General features: G+C 35.9%; 1 long non-coding RNA gene across 2 annotated transcripts in view; it reads left to right on the forward strand.

Moving 5' to 3' along the window:
* LOC137203361 (uncharacterized) overlaps nt 1-17869 on the forward strand; it is a 94258-nt gene that overhangs the window by 15127 nt on the left and 61262 nt on the right. The gene's annotated exons all lie outside the window — the stretch shown is intronic.

Below are 17869 nucleotides of genomic sequence, written 5' to 3' on the forward strand. Positions count from 1 at the left end.
CAACAGTTTGACAAACATTTAACAGATGTCTAGACTGCTTGCATGCAATTAGGGGGCAGAAAGATTTAACAGTTGGTCCTGCACCACCAGCTCAGTCAGCTCCACGGTAGCCCTGAAGTGATGTTGCGTGATTGTACTTCTTCTAGTGCTGTGCTACCATACAGCCCATGGTGAGTCCTAGCAGAGACTGTGCACAGGAAGATGATGTGCTACTAAGTCTCCAAGTTTCATTTGAAATTCAAGGTCTACCCTGATGCACACTTCACACATTTCTAAGCTTAGTGGCTACTCCCTTATATAATTTTAAACAGGTCTCAAGTCAATTTTGCAGTTAAACAAGTCTAGTCGGTTTAGTTTTGTGTTTAAATAGCAACAGATTTCTCAGTCTCCTAGGAAACTGCATGGCAACTAGGAACTCTTTAAATATAGAGCATGCCAGGATCGCTTAAATCTTTAAAAGCAAGGACACTATTAATTAACAGTTTATATAGGTAAGCATGATGACATGGCAGAATGAAATAAAGCCAACTAATGACTGAATCTAACCAAACCAAACCAAGCAAACTCAAACAAGTAATTATTTATCTTTAATATCTAACTGGCCCAATATTTTACCATAATTTTATTATTCTATAAAAGGATCACATCCTACAGGTATAATAAAATATATAAAAATGTTGAATGTCAGTCAAACAGAAGTACCTATGCCATGGGATAAATTCTGTTTTTACCGACTCGTATACTTGTACAAAGAATGAGTAATTTAAACGACCTTAAAACCCTCACTAGTTTTTGTAGTTATTTGATCGTATTATTGTTAGTATCTATGTTAATAATATAGATATATAAATGGTTAGTATTATAAACTGTAAAAGTATATCACATAGTAATCATGTTTATTAGACTGAAAGGTCATCAAATGTGCATATGAGAGGTGTTCCAGACTGCTCAAAGCATTCTTCAGTTTCTCTTATTCCCAAGCGCCCCTTGTTCCTTTACCTCTCTCCTCTCTGGCTTGGCAGGAACCTTGCTAGTTTGCGTTGTGTTACACCTGTTGTGAATTAACAAGCAGGTGATAATTAGCAACAGTGGTGACACTGGATCTAGCTGTAAAATGGTTGAAACCATCCAATGACCTCTACTGCTTTGGACATTCAGTTTGGTTGGAACCAGTAGAATAGCTAAATTTTTGTTTCCCACAGTCCAGCAATTCTTTAGTGGTTCTAAATACTCAGGAGAAACAGTCACAGGATTTTCGCGACGTTTTCCTGGAGCATGCTGCCACCTCTTGGCCAGATGAAAGCAGGGCAGCTTTTGTAGGATCCCAGTGGAGCCTGCAGTATAATTCCTCATTCCCACTAAAATTTAATGCTTTCTGAACAGAGTAATTTGGATTTTCAACATCTAGAGGATTCATCAAATATTTGAATTATAAATAAAAATCATATAACAGCCAAAGGGACCAAATAATCTGAAATACTTCCCACAGAGTTATACAAGGATGCTGCAAAAGAGTAAACTCTATTACAGCTAATTTTGAGTTATATAAACAGAAAGAAAATTAGCCTTGGAGAATTTTATAGTGAAACTCTTAAGGATCAATTCCTCTTATGCTTATTCAGTCTTATAAGTTTGTCATCTCTTTTTAACAGAGAAAGGTTTATCGCAGGACCAAAAGGGATGTCGGCTCCCCTGGCCCCGAGGGAGCCACCAACTGATAAACCTTTCTCTGTTCCAGACTCCGGCGTTTTGTTATTGTCTGGCCTCACTGTGCGTCATTGGGCACATGGACTTGCATCTTGGTAACAAAAATATCAATAGAGTCAATAGGTGCTACACCTAAATTTTTTGATATCTAATCAAATCAACAATGTCTATTAATCATCATCAAGCCAAACACTCTACTAGGTTCTGTGACTACTACAGTGAATAGAAGACAAAGGGTCCTGCCTTCTGGAAACCTGTCTAGAGGGTGTCATGGAGACATCAACAGAATTCTAGAACACAGTAAGGTGCATTATACATAGAGTACTTTGGGAGCATGCGGGAGGAACTCTCAACCCCATCTTGGATTATGGAAAATAAAAGACAAAGCAGATTAATGTAAATAGTCTTTAATAGGCACACCAGTTTGCAGCTGACTACAGACAAATTTATGTCTCCCCTAACAAAAACTTAAGCCCCAGTTTTATATTGTCAGGTTTCTATCCAAAGTGTATATTATTCATTGTAAATTTCTCTTTTTCTTCTCTTAAGGTAAAATACTTAAATTTTGAAAAATTGTGTACTCTTTCCATAGTTAAGATGTAAATCATTTAATAACTAAAGCTTAGAAATGACTAGAAGCTATGAAAGTTATATTTATAGTCTCTCTGGGTTTAATATTTAGTGTCTTAGGAATGATCACTTTTACTTTTTTATGATCACTTACCAATGTGGTAATCATGCTGCCCTCCCATTTTATAATTTAGGCTTATGTTCTGTAAAAAATTGCTTCTTTAAATAGATTTTTAGCTCTGTAGGTCTGAAAGCTTTAAGAATATAATTCCCTTCAGCTTTTAAATTTATTTTGTTTGAAATGAAAGGACAAGGAATACAGTGTAGAAGTTCCTCAGAAAACTAAAAATAGAATTACCACATGATCCAGCAATCCCACTCCTGGGCATATACCCAGACAAAACTAATTTAAAAAGATACATGCTCCCCAATGTTCATAGCAGCACTATTCACGATAGCCAAGACATGGAAGCAACCTAAATGTCCATTGACAGAGATATGGATAAAGAAGATGTGGTACATATATACAATGGAATACTATTCAACCATAAAAATGAACAAAATAATGCCATTTGCAGCAACATGGATGCAACCAGAGATTATCATACTAAGTGAAGTAAGTCAGAAAGAGAAAGACAAATACCATATGATATCACTCATATGTGGAATCTAAAATGTGGCACAAATGAACCTATCTACAAAACAGAAACAGACTCACAGACATAGAGAACAGACTTCTGGTTGCCAAGGGGGAGGGGGTGGGAGAGGGAAGGACTGAAAGTGTGGGATTAGCAGATGTAAACTATTATATAAAGGATGTGTAAACAACAAGGTCCTACTGTATAGCACAGGGAACTGTACTCAGTATCCTGTGATAAATCCTAATGGAAAAGGATATAAAGAAGAATGTCTGTATGTGTATCACTGAGTCACTGTGCTGTACAGCAGAGATTGCCACAACTTTGTAAATCAACTCTACTTCAATTAAAAAAAAATGAAATAACTTGAAAGTTATCAGTCTGGGATGAATGAATGAATGACTAAAATAAACAAGTACATAAGTAAACAAATGAATAAATAGATAAACACACACAGTACACAGATAATAAGCTGTTGGAATATTTCTCTCAAACTTTAGGTTGCTGCTTTAGTTATCTGTAGCTCTTTGGTATTTCCTACTAGTCATCTTCCTACTGCAAAACTGCTTCCCCCACCCCTGCCAATTGTCCACCTTCATTGTTGTCTTTAAACAATATATTTTTTCTCTTTAAAATAGTGTGGCATTTCTAGACCTCAGAATTTCATAAAATTCAGTTGTTAATGCCTTTAAAATTTGCTAAAATACTTTTATGATTGTTCCTATTTTTAAGTAAATTTAAACTAATTTCTTAGACTGTTGAGTGGGAAATCATTTTTCAGTATTTTGACTCAGGGGCTCTTGGTAGCATCTTAAGACCTCCCAGTCTCTGATTACGTGTTTATAAGAATATTTTCAGTCTATTCAAATTGCTTGGGATACCTTTTAATGGAGGTTAAAATGAATAAAATAATCTTTTCCTAATCTGCTTAAAAGTTGTTTTAAAAATCTAATATTTTGAACAGATAAAATTTTGAATGATTCAAAAAAGTAACAGAAAGTATAAAATGAAAAATTTTTTCTTATCTACTCAGTTCCCACCTACCTGCCTACCCCTGGATAGCCAATATAAGTGGTTTATTATATATCATTACAGAGTTTCTTTTTGCATATAAGCAATATATATATATATTTATATTTTCTTAAGTTACCCTTTTACTCAAAAGGAAGCATACCATATATTCTGTTTTCACTTTACTTTTTTAAAAAAACTAATAATAGTTTTAATAATAGATACCTTTCTGTATTATTTAACTGAAGAACTTTTCCATTTTTTCACAACTGCATAATATTCTATCATGTAAAATTTACTAAACTGTAACTTAATCAGGTTATTGCTGATGGACATTTAGGTTGTTTCCAATTTTTTGCTGTTATAAACAGTGCTACAGGAATAACCAGATATGTTTTTAAAGAGGATTATTGATCTTATTGTTTTCTGTGAATATTTTTCCTCATTTATTCTTTGCTTTTTTGCTTTTCTTCTTTTTTTTTTTGAGATTTTTTTGGTTTTGTTTTTGTCATGCAGAACTTTTTGATTTTATATAGTCAGTTTTGTTAATTGTTTCTTCTATGGCTTCTTTGTTTTGTATCATGGTAAGAAAAGCCTGCCTTACTGTAAGGTTAAAAAGAAGTTTCTATTTTCTTCTAGTACTTTCATTGCTTTATCTTCACACCTAAGTCTTTGATCCATTTAGAATTTATACTGATGTAAAGTGTGGGTCTAACCTTTACTTCCAGGTGGCTGTCCAATTGCTACAACACAGTTTATTGAATATTCCAACTTGCCCTGACCAATTTCAGATAACACCCTTTATATATACTTAACTCCCAAATGTATTTGATTTATTTCTTGGCTTCCTATTCTGTTCCTCTGGGTTTGTCTGGCTATATATGTGTCAGGTTTTCTAATTGCTTTTGATTAATTAAACAGTATGATTTTTGTTTGCTTTTGTTCAATAAATTATATGGCTAGTAAACATCCTGTGCTTTGGGAGGCATATTTTGATTCTCAAGGTAGGGTGTGAATAAAGTCAGAGAGTAGAACTGCCCATGCCTATCCTTGATATGCTCAGTGTCTAGTTCTCTTGTTTTCAGCCTGCAGGCCAACGTTTTCTTAGATGTGTTGGAGAGATGCTTAAAACATTTTATTAGTCATATAGGCTCCCTGATAAGAGCTGTATGATTTGGACATGAAGTAGATCGTGTAAATAATCAAAGATGAAAAGAGGACTTGATCTTGCCCAGCTCTACAACAAAGGAAAGTCAGAAATATGCAAATAATCACTTAGTACTCATAGAACAGTTTTTCTTATAATGTATTATTTCAGTTATTTCTTGCCATGACGTGGTAGATAATGTTATTTTGTTTAAGGATGACAAAACCAAGGCACAGATTGGTTAAATGAGCTCAAGTTCACACAGCGGGTGGTGGAGCCTGGATTTGAACTTAGGCAGAGCTTTTTCTTTGTTTTGTTTTGTTTTCGAGATAACTACAGACTCACAGGAAGCTGCAGAATAGTACAGAGAGGTCCTGTGTACCCTCTACTCAGTTTTCCCCAGTGATTACATAAGATGTAACATAACCGCTGGGGAAACTAGATACAGGCATACTTCAGTTTATTATGTTTTGCAGATATGTTTTTAACAAACTGAAGGTTTGTGGCAACGCTGCATTGAGCAAGTCTATCAGTGCCATTCTCCCAACAGCATTTGTTCACTTGGTGTCTCTGTGTCACATTTTGGTAATTCTTGCAATACTTCAAACTTTTCCATTATTATTATATTTGTTATGGTGATCTGTGATCAGTGATCTTTGATGTTACTATGGCAAAAAAAAATTACAACTTGTTGAAAGCTCAGATGATGGTTAGCATTTTTTTTTTTTTTTTTTTTGTGGTACACGGGCCTCTCACTGCTGTGGCCTCTCCCATTGCGGAGCACAGGCTCCAGACGCGCAGGCCCAGCGGCCATGACTCACGGGCCTAGCCGCTCTGCGGCACGTGGGATCCTCCTGGACAGGGGCACGAACCCGAGTCCCCTGCATCAGCAGGCGGACTCTCAACCACTGCGCCACCAGGGAAGCTCGATGGTTAGCATTTTTAAGCAATAAAGTATTTTTTAAATTGAAGTATAGTTGATTTACAATGTTTTGTTAGTTTCTGGTGTACAGAAAAGTGATTCAGTCATATATATATATATATATATATATATATATACACACACACACACACACACACACATATTCTTTTTCATATTCTTTTCTATTACAGTTTATTACAGGATGTTGAATATAGTTCCCTGTGCTATACAGTAGGACCTTGTTGTTTATCTATTTTATATATAGTAGTTTGTATCTGCTAATCCCTAACTCCTAATTTATCCCTATCCCAACCCCTTTCCCCTTTGGTAACCATAAGTTTGTTTTCTGTGTCTGTGAGTCTGTTTCTGTTTTGTAAATAAGTTCATTTGTGTCATGTTTTACATTCCACATATAAGTGGTATCATATGGTATTTGTCTTTCTCTGTCAAATTTACTTCGCTTAGTATGATAATTTCTAGGTTCATCCATGTTGCTGCAAATGGCATTATTTCATTCTTTTTTATGGATGAGTAGTATTCCACTGTGTATATGTACCACATCTTCTTTATCCATTTATCTGTTGATGGCCATTTAGGTTGCTTCCATGTCTTGGCTATTGTAAACAGTGCTGCAGTGAACTTTGGTATCTTTTCAAATTTTAGTTTTCTCTGGATATATGCCCAGGAGTGGGATTGCTGGATCACAGGGAGACTCTATTTTTAGATTTTTAAGGAAACTCCATACTGCTCTCCATAGGGGCTGCACCAATTTACATTCCTACCAACAGGGTAGGAGAGTTCCCTTTTCTCCACACCCTCTCCAGCATTTGTTATTTGTAGACTTTTTAATGATGCCCATTCTGACTGGTGTGAGGTGGTACCTCATTGTAGTTTTGATCTGCATTTCTCTAATAATTAGCGATGTTGAGCATCTTTTCATGTGCTTTTTGGCCATCTGTCTCTTTTGGAGAAATGTCTGTTTAGGTTCTCTGCCCTTTTTTTTTTTTGATTGGGTTGTTTGTTTTTTTGTTATTGAGTTGTATGAGCTGTTTCTATATTTTGGAAATTAAGCCCTTGTCAGTAACATTGCTTGCAAATATTTTCTCCCAGTCTGTAGATTGTTTTTTGTTTTGTTTATGGTTTCCTTTGCTGTGCAAAAGCTTATAAGTTTGATTAGGTCCCATTTGTTTATTTTTGCTTTTCTTTCTATTGCCTTGGGAGACTGACCTAAAAAACCATTGGTACGATTTATGTCAGAGAATGTTTTGCCTATGTTCTCTTCAGGAGTTTTGTGGTGTCATGTCTTATATTTAAGTCTTTAAGCCATTTTGAGTTTCTTTTTGTGTATGGTATGAGGGTATGTTCTAAATTCATTGATTTACATGTGGCTGTCCAGCTTTCTCAACACCACTTGCTGAAGAGACTGTCTTTTCTTCATTGTATATTCTTGCCTCCTTTGTTGAAGATTAATTGACTGTAGGTATGAGAGTTTATTTCTGGGCTCTGTATTCTGTTCCATTGATCCATATTTCTGTTTCTGTAAACAATCAAGTATTTTTAAATTAAGGTGTACCTTTTAAAAAAATAATGCTGTTGCACACTTGAGAGACAACAGTATGGTGTAAACGTAGCTTTTTAAAAAAATTTGTATTGGAGTACAGTTGATTTACAATGTTGTGTTAGTTTCTGCTGTACAGCAAAGTGAATCAGTTATACATAATCATATATCCACTCTTTTTTAGATTCTGTTCCCATATAAGTCATTACAGAGTATTGAGTAGAATTCCCTGTGCTATACAGTAGGTTCTTATTAGTTATCTATTTTATATATAGTAGTGTGTATATGTCAATCCCAATCTCCCAATTTATCTCTCCCCCCCCCAAACATAACTTTTATATGCACTGGGAAACTAAACAATTCATTACTCTCTTTGTTGCAATATTTGCTTTATTGTGGTGATCTGGAAGTGAACCTGCAATATCTCTGCAGTATGCCTATAAAAGGGTTACATCTTATGTAACCATGATACAATATTAATACTAGAAAACTGACATTGGTGCAATGTGTGTGTATAGTTCTATGCCATTCTATAACATGTAGATTTGTGTAACTGCCACTGCAATTAAGATACAGAACTATTCCTTTACTGCAAAGATTTCCCTAATGCTATCCCTTTATAGGCACGCCCACCCCAACCCTAACCCTGGTAACTGCTAATCTGTTCTCCATATTTTTAATTTTGTCATTTTGAGAATGTTATATAAGTGGAAAAATATAGTATGTGACCTTCTGAGGACTTTTTTCACCCAGCATCATGACCTTGAGTGCCATCCAAGTTGTTGTATGCAGTTTGCTGCAGACAGCGTATATCTGGGTCATGGTTTTTATCCACTCTGCCAATCTCTGTTTAAGTGGGGAACTTAGACTATTTTCATTTAATGTAATTATTGATATCTTATAGCTTAAGTATTCCATCTTATTTTTCATTTTCTGTTTGTTCTCTCTGTTTCTCCATTTTGCCTTCCTGTGGGTTGCTAAAACATTCTTTGGAATTCCGTCTTAATTCATCTATAGTGTTTTGAGTGTATGTCTTTGTATAGCTTTCTGAGTGGTTGCTCTAGGCATTGTATTATGATACATAACTTATCACAGTCTACTGGTGTTGGCCTTTGCCATTTCAAATAAAGTATAGAAACCTTACCTCCACCATTTATAATGTAATTGTCTTAAATATTGATATTTCCTCTACTTACATTTAGAACCACATCAAATAATGCTATAATTTTTTTACTTCAACCATTAAACACAGTTTAGAAAACTCAAGAGGTGAAGGAATGTCTATTGTATTTGCCTAAATTTTTACTCTTTTTGTTCTTTCTTCCTTCCTGATGTTCCAAGTTTCCTTCTTGTATCATTCCTTTCTGATTTAAGAACTTCTTTTAGCCATTCTTTAGGGTAGCCTGCTGGCAACAAATTCTCTTACTTTTCTTTCATCTGAGAATGTCTGATTTTCCTTTCATTCTTGAAGGATATTTTCATGGATATAGAGTTTTTTTCTTTCACTGCTGCAAGAATATTCAGTCTTCTTATGTGTGTTTTATATATAATGTCCCAGGATTTTAGCAATGCTTAGCAGGAGGATTAGGGAGAGGTACATTTATGCCATCTTGTCTTGGAACCAGAAACCCATTGGGCAGCTTTTAATATTTAGTGTTATTTGTATTCAGATTTGGAAAATGGAGACTCCAGGAGTTATCCAACATGTAGTTGATTTTTTCAAATATTCTAGAATTATTGTCAGTGGTACTAAAATCATATGTCCTGTATATATAATGGAATATTACTCAGCCATAAAAAGGAACAAAATTGGGTCATTTGTAGAGACATGGTTGGATCTAGAGACTGTCATACAGAGTGAAGTAAGAAACAGAAAAACAAATATCGTATATTAACACATACATATGGAATCTGAAAAAATTCGTTTAGATGATCTTATTTACAAAGCAGAAATAGAGACACAGATATAGAGAACAAACATATGGATACCAAGGGGGGAAAGTGGGAGGGGTGGTGGTGGTGGGATGAATTGGGAGATTGGGATTGACACTATTGATACTATGTATAAAACAGATAACTAATGAGAACCTACTGTATAGCTCAGGGAACTCTACTCAGTGCTCTGTGGTGACCTAAATGGGAAGGAAATCCAAAAAAGAGGGGATATATATATGCATATAGCTGATTCACTTTGCTGTACAGTAGAAACTAACACAATATTGTAAAGCAACTATACCCCAATAAAAATTTTTTAAAACATCATATGTCCTGAAGCCACCAGAAAATGATGTCAAGAACAAAGCTTAAGATATTAGATGCAAACTCTAGATGCATTTCTAAGAGGTGTAAAATAATTTATTTACCAACAGAAAAAGATATTAGAGTACAAGTAAAAAAGCCAGCTGAATATGTCCACTGTTTGTCACTCAGTCTGTTTTAGATTGATTACTTTCTGGGAGCTTAATGGAATAGCTCTTTGAGAAAGGAAAGGACTCCTTTCCAAAATTACGCGTGCAGGGTTTTAGTGAGACACACACTCATTAGTGTTGATTGGAGTTAAGTAACTCATATCACCTAGGGCATTTAGCTCGCTTTGTTAGTGTCTAATCTGGTGCCAGACTCCCAAAAGGCCCTGAATTTGGCAAGGCCACAGTAAGATGAAATGCATAGCTGTTTCTTAAAAAAAATAAATGCAGTCCAAGCTGTTCTCTATAAGTTTTAAGCTTAGATTTAATCAAGTCCAGCCAAAATTATTCCACCCAGGAGCTATTATCACATTCTTCCTTTTGAAAGCATCTAAAACCACGGAATTGTTGGCAGTCACATCCAATCCTTTAGAAACGAAAAATTCTTATAGCCTCCCAATTCCTAACTCCAACTTCCTTTTCCTGTTTAACATGTTTGTGGAGTTATTTGGGAAAAAAAAGATTTGAGTTTTAATTTGTAAATCTTCAATTTAATGCAAGGTAACTTTCTGGTAATGAAAAGGATACTGAATCTGGGAGAAAAAGTAATTGGAAAGCTGGCTTACAAAGGGATTAATACAGATTTCTCTCTCTCTCTCTCTCTCTCTCTCTTTAGTTAGCAAAAGATAACATAAGAACAAAACCCAAGAGATAATGGCAGTAACCTCAGACTGACTTTAAGAACTACCAGTTTTTATTTATTTAAATACTTTTTGAGCTGAAAAACTCAAAGCTGGACTTAGCCATAATTCCCCCTCCCCCAATCAAATCTGTTTCTTCACCTTTTTTAAAATAGATGTTTACATGAAAAAGAAAATACTTAAAGATGTATATGTTCTACTAATACCTTGTCAGAACCATCTGTGGTTTTGTTTGGGATCTCTTTCTGTTTATGCGATAGCCACCTGCAGCTTAATAAACAGATACTTTTTAATTGGTTGGGCAGTTCACATTAGGGAAGGCCTTTTAGAGCTGATCATGCGTGGTACAGGATGTGCTCATTCTAAACAAAGTTGAGAAATACATGGAAGCATGCTTTTGGCTCTTTCTTAAATCAGTACCCTCTTTCTCTTTCCTGAGTTCACCCGTTTCTACCTATCCTGAGGCCTGATTGTACTTTCACAGGGCTGTCGGCAGATCTTTGCTACCATTAGCTTAAGGTATATATACAAAATGATTTAAGTAAGGTAAGGTTCCTCCCAATGTGTTTTGCTTTTTAAACAGGATCTTTGGAAGATAAAAAGGTGCTTTTCCTCTTCCACTCTGCCTGCCTGAGGCCAGAAGGAGTTAGTTAGCATGCCATCTTGAAGGAGTATGGACCCCTGGTCTGTGCCTGTTTGATATACACATTAGACTTTTTATGAATTATGGAAGCACTTCTGGGAGGAGAAGGGCTCCAACGTGAACAAATCACTGGAGTCTAGCCATCCGGGGCTCTCAAGGGAAGAGCTTAAGCTAAAGGCCTTCCCTCACTGGGCCATCAATCCAAATCAAACAATAAATTGCAAGTGACCATCTGCTCTCTTAATCATGTGCTTCTTTCTTTCCTTGGGCAGGCTGTCATCCTCTGGTCTGGCCCCTTTTACTAATTAGCTGAAGCTTGATCTTTAGGTGAACCACAGTTTCATTTTATCCTGAATGGAATATGGGTTTATTTATTCTTCCACTTGGTTAAACCATTTGAGGGAAAATTTAAAAAATTGTTGTTACTCTGAAGTTTACAAAAGCTGGTTATTTAGAATCTGGGTTGATATTTTACTTTTGCTGGGTACCTTTGAATGCTCCCAAATGAATGGTTTTATTTTATTCCTTTTCTCAGCTTGGCAGTGAAAATGGTAATGTTTACATTTACTGTTTTTTAGAGCTAGACAGTATTCTTTGTTGTTTATTAAGTTTATTAAGTAATACATATATATCACAAAGGATCTAGTTATATTGTATAAAGGCAAAGTTTAGATAACTGGTGCTAACAGTTTGGTATGCATCCTTTTGCTATGTTTATACGAATACAAGATGAACTCAGTATTTAAATGTAGCAAAGCTATCGGGGAATATTTCTATAACGTGGTGGGGTGGGATATTGGAGTGAAGGAGGGGAGCTTTGTAGGCAAGACGGAAAACCCGGAAGCTTAAAGTCAGATCTGAACTACATTAAAAGTTGAACTTTCTGAAGACGATAACCAGTTTGGGAAGTTGTTTATGATTCCCAAACAGTTGAATGTTTATTTCACCAAGCATAGTGTTTTCAAGGTCCATCCATGTTGTAGCATATATCATGCCATTTAGGCAAGGAATTTCAGAGTCATGGGGACCTGGAGAATATTCTAGAATGGGGATGCTTTGTGCTAAGAGGAGTGGAGAGGAGGACCAGAGTGGGGGCTCAGGGTCCTCATACAGCACGTGAGGAGCAGCATTACGTTATTTATTGAAGCAAGTTATTAGAAATGTTGAACTGCCTAACAATAGAGGGAAGGTTGTGTGTATCCCCTTAATAAGAAGCCATAAACCACCAAAAACTTTAAACTTGGAGGTTATATAGCAACATGGAAAATGTTTATTGTGTATAAAATCCAATGTGAAATGTCCAGACTGTAAAATTGAATGGATACTATGACTTTAACTATAATACATAAAACATCAACTAAAGAAGTTCCATTTCTAGGAATGTATCCCACCAATATACTCTCATATCTGCATAAATATATGAGTACCAGAATGTTTGTTGTGGCATTGTTTGTAATAACAAAAAATTACAAACAAGTGATTTGGTATTTTGTAGGGACTGGGTAAATGAATTATGCTACATCGTACACTGAAATAACATGCAGGCATTAAAAAAGAGTGAGGCAGCTTTAAATACCAATACGAATGCATCTCCAAGAAATATTTTAGGTGAAAAAAAAAAGCAAGGTGCATATAATATACTCCTTTTGGTGTAAAAGAAAGGATTTTATATATATGAAAAAACAAGACTAGATGGGGATAATGCAAATGATAATAGTTTTAAGGTGGCAGGGATGTGCATGGTGATTTTTCTTCATTTTCTAAACATTCTTTAGTGTTTTTTTTTTTTTTTTTTTTGTGGTACGCGGGCATCTCACTGTTGTGGCCTCTCCCGTTGCGGAGCACAGGCTCTGGACGCGCAGGCTCAGCGGCCATGGCTCACGGGCCCAGCCGCTCCGCGGCATGTGGGATCTTCCCGGACCGGGGCACGAACCCGTGTCCCCTGCATCGGCAGGCGGACTCTCAACCACTGCGCCACCAGGGAAGCCCTCTTTAGTGCTTTTTAACTTAAAAAGGAAGATTAAGGAAAAATGAATGCCTAAGCAGCCATGAGAGGGAGGTTTAATGGGCTTTAATCACCTCTTCTTGTGCTGCTGAATTCTGGCACTACTTAAATTTCAGCAGACTTGTTCATATCACAAGTCTTCATTGTCCCTGTTGTGTTCAGAGGCAGAGTGTTATGATTTGGCTTCTATTAATAGTCATTTAAACATTGAGTATGTCTGTACGTTATAAAATGATGAAAAATATGGTTTCTGAACCTCATTATTGGGTTGCACGATGTAGCTACACTCAAGAGAGAAGGCTGAATTCTAGAGAAATCTCTGGCTTTGGCTAAGATCTACGAAACGGTTCATTTCTGTTAATGATTTCTGGCACATTTCTTACGAACAAAATAAGGCACCTGGTTGCTTTTTTTAGCTTTTCGAATTGAGCCTTAGCTTGCATCATTTTATCTTTAGATATTGTACTTCCTTTCATACCTACCCTTCTGACTCTTGATAACTGTTTGGTCCTAATAGAAGAATTAAGGCAGATAACTTCTACAACAAAAGGATCTGGTACTATTTTGAAAAGCCTGGGGTATTGTGGTGATAAAATCAATTAAATCTTCTGAGTTTCTTCATTCTCTGTGTTCTGCAAGACTTAGCAAACTCATAAATATCTATTATTGACCTGCTTGGCTATATAGGTGACATTTCAAGGGCTAAGCTGGTACTTATTTCCTATTAACAGCACCTATGGAAGTGCCTGACTTATTAGTCCATGTTAGATTTCCAGTTGGTGCTAAATTTCTACCCTAGTTCTTGCGTTCCAGTACTTTTAATTTTTTTCCAAATTCTTGGTAATAATTACATAAATAAATTACTCTTTTTTTTTGCACAGATGAAAAGGAAATGATCCTAGATTGATTAAATTTTATTCCAGGCACAGGCAAATTGTTTATGATTATAGCTTCCTTAATTGGCACATAAACTAACCTTTAACTGTAGCTTATCTCCTAAAAGATATGATTCATTAAAATTGGAGAAATTCTCTTGGTTTATGCTTACAGTTTTCATGTCCCCTTTGCTGATGCTTCATTCAAATTAGTAAGTAATCAGATTGCCAAGTTATGCTCACAACTGGTGTTCTAATTAGTTTGGGATGGCAGCTCATTCATTTGAACCCACATAATAAGCTGGGAAAAGGGTGTTATATTTTTGAATTGAATTGTTGTCTCAGATCAGAATTCTGTTGCATCTTTTACCTTCTAGTTTTTGAATTTAAAATCTCTCTATTCAAGAGACAGCACATTCTGTATATTTATTCTGTAAACTTTGCCATTTTTTCCTCTAGGAGGTTATCAGATTGATAATGGAGAGAGTAAGACATTTTATAAGCAGAGTTCCTGACTGGTTTAAAAATTATGTCTTTTCCCTTGTAAAATTTGGCAGGCAGCAGAGTATGTTAAAAACAACATGGGTTTGAAGTAGGCCAAGGTTGGAATGCTAAAGTACTAATTACTAGTTACTTTCACACAAGTTACTAGATGTGTACATTGGCAAATTAAGCTTTCTAACACACAATTGCTTCAAATATAAAGTAGGCATATAATCTTTGTCATGCTAGGAAGTTGTGAGACATAATAAGAGAATATATAAAACTCTGGCATGTATGATTTTCAGTTTGGCCTTCAATTCAATAAATACATACTACATTCTCAATATCTCTTAAAAATAAATCTTCTTGATGACTTCTTCTTTTTTTTTTTTTTTAACTGCTCCACATGGCATGCGGGGATCTTGTTTCCCCAACTAGGTCTCATACCCATGCCCCCTGCAGTGGAAGCTTGGAGTCCGAACCACTGGACCTCCAGGGAACTCCCCTTAATGACTTCTAAATAAAAGGATACGTCACAGAATACTGTGCTATAGTAAAAGAATAATTGATATTTTATCATCTGGAAACCTCTCTTATTCAGTATTTCTGCATATCTATTATATAATAACGATGATTAATGTTTATTAGTGTAACCCTGAGCCCAGAGGATCCTCCCAAATGATTAAAAATAGGGAATTCATATGATTTCCTCTTTAAGCATTTTTATTATGTTCTAATTCCTTAAAAGTCAGTAATCCAGTTGATTGGGTTTCCTTTTGGGTACAGGCAAAAAGTTCATGGTTTAATACTACGTATTACTTTTAACAATGATAAATATATATATGAAAACTATCTGCTGACTAGAATATAGCTTTTCATAATCATGCCAGATAACCAGTCCATTGAAAAGTACTAAGAATAACATAATAATACCACCCATTACCCAGTGCTTCCAATGTGCCAAACTCTTGTATGTTTCTCATCTGATCTCAACATCTAATCTTAATGTTAACTTGGACCACAAGGGATGTGTAGTATTATTCCAATTTCACAGATTAAGGAAGTCAGAGAGGTTAAATAAATTGTTCAAGGTCATACAGGAAGTGAGGGACAGAACACAGACTTGAGCCTATAGCTGTCTTACTTAGCCACCTTACTCCAAAGCTTGAGCTCTTAACCTCCGTGGAATTCTAGACTGCCTCTTATAACTAGCTTCTCCTTAGTCTTTTTCTTATGCCTTGTGGTCAAACCCCTTTCTCTGAATGATTCTGTGCTAGGAAAATGGATTGTGCCTTATTATTATGTGTTCTGATATACAAGTCAAGACTATTTCAGCAGGAGGGAAAATGTACTGGCAAGTAGCGAAACAACACCACATCTGTGAGGCTGATGGGGTAGAAAGGTCACACCAAACTTAGCATCATTGTTGAAGATGTGGGGGTTCAACAGTGTGGAAAGTCCATTGTGAGTCATTTCCCTATGTCATGGCCAGAATATAGTAATGGAAACGGTACATTTCACACCCAGTAGAAAACAAACTCAAAGAATGGGAGGGCTTGCTGGTAATATCTGCAGAGAGATGACCTGGCAACATTAACCTGTGACTGAGAAGGATTCTAATCTCTCAGTGGAGACACCCCTAAAGTTGGCAGCCATCTAGACTGTGTGATATGTGTTTTTTTTCTGGGCAGAGGGTCCAACAGCATTGTCAAATTCTCTATGGTACTCATAATGAAAATAGTTAAGAATTAGCTCATCTAAATTTAGCCTTACAAAGCGATTTTAAAAAAGTTATAAAGATATAATTGAAGATACTTTCTGAGGATGTAATTATGTATGGTTTTATGTTAACCACTCCAGATAAAGAGAACTTTATGGGCAATATTACCTAAAGTTTAAAAGCAGTAAGTTTTGGAAGTCAGTGAGTGGGTTTGAATCATTATCACGGTCCTAGCCATTTCTAACTTAACTTCTGAGGCTCAACTTCCACATCTGTAAAATGAGAATAGTAATATATACTTCAATGGGTTGTTATGGGGATTATATGAGGGAAATTGAACTGTCTGAGCAAAGAAAAATATAAATTATCCAAATAGAGCAAACAGTATGATAAGGGTTCATAGGTATTCAGTATATGATTATAGTCAGAGTCCCATAGCCTTTATTTCAAAACTTAAAACGGCTAAGTGAATCTAGCCCATGTCCAGGACACAGGAAACATAACAAAAAGAGTGAATTAGTTTAAGTCAAGGAAAGTGACTTTTCAGCAAAATTGAGGCAGGAAGTGTGAGAGAAGGCAGAGAGTTTGTTGTAGATGAAGTAAATATCCAGGTTACCTTGGGAAGGCTGGGTGGAGGCGCGAGGATTTAGGAGTGATCTGACTGAGCAGTTGCTGGAAGAATGTGATGCTGCTTTGAGGTTACCTCAGTTGCAAGAGTGGGTCACACACCATAGGTACCATGTTCAGAGCTTCAGTGTTTAATTATGTAAATGACTTCTTGAGGGGATATTCCAGCTGCTTGCAAAGCCATGCCTCATTTATTATGTCATGAACACACACAAGTCCTCATATTGAAAAATATATTAGTTTGTAATTGGGGTGGGGGTGGGGCTGGGAGATGAAAAGGAAGGCCTTGATAACTAAAAATCCTCCAGAGGTCCCATTGCCCTTAACAACAGTCAGAAGACGGGCAGGCACAATCCTTCACCTCAAGCAGGAGAGAGACTCCTTCACAGGTCAGCTTTCCTCAGCCTGCTTTTAAAAGAAGGTGTTAGTACGATATAAAAGAAATGCACTTTCACAATAAAATTAAAAATTTCCCAACAGAAATTGAAATAAGAGAAAATTTTTAATGACAATCAGCAATCTTCAAAACTTGAAGATGGAAACTAACATTTTAAATTACCTATTTCCTTAATGTAATAATTTATATTAAATTTCCTGGCATGGAGCTTGGTACATAGTAGGCTTCACATATTTTTTTCTCCCCTGCCCTTTCATATCTTTCCTGTTCAATGAAAACTTCAGAACTCAGTAGGGAACCTGGTCACAATACTACAGTGGTGTTCTCTAATGAATGACAAGGCACATTTATGTGATAAAATATCTTTTTTAAAAAACTTTCAAAATATATCCTGCATAAGATTTTCGTGCCGTTTCAGAGCTAAACATTCTCTGTTCTCCAAGAATATGAAAGCTGAAGA

Source organism: Pseudorca crassidens, chromosome 12 (genome assembly GCF_039906515.1).
Source record: "Pseudorca crassidens isolate mPseCra1 chromosome 12, mPseCra1.hap1, whole genome shotgun sequence".
Lineage (NCBI taxonomy): Eukaryota > Metazoa > Chordata > Mammalia > Artiodactyla > Delphinidae > Pseudorca > Pseudorca crassidens.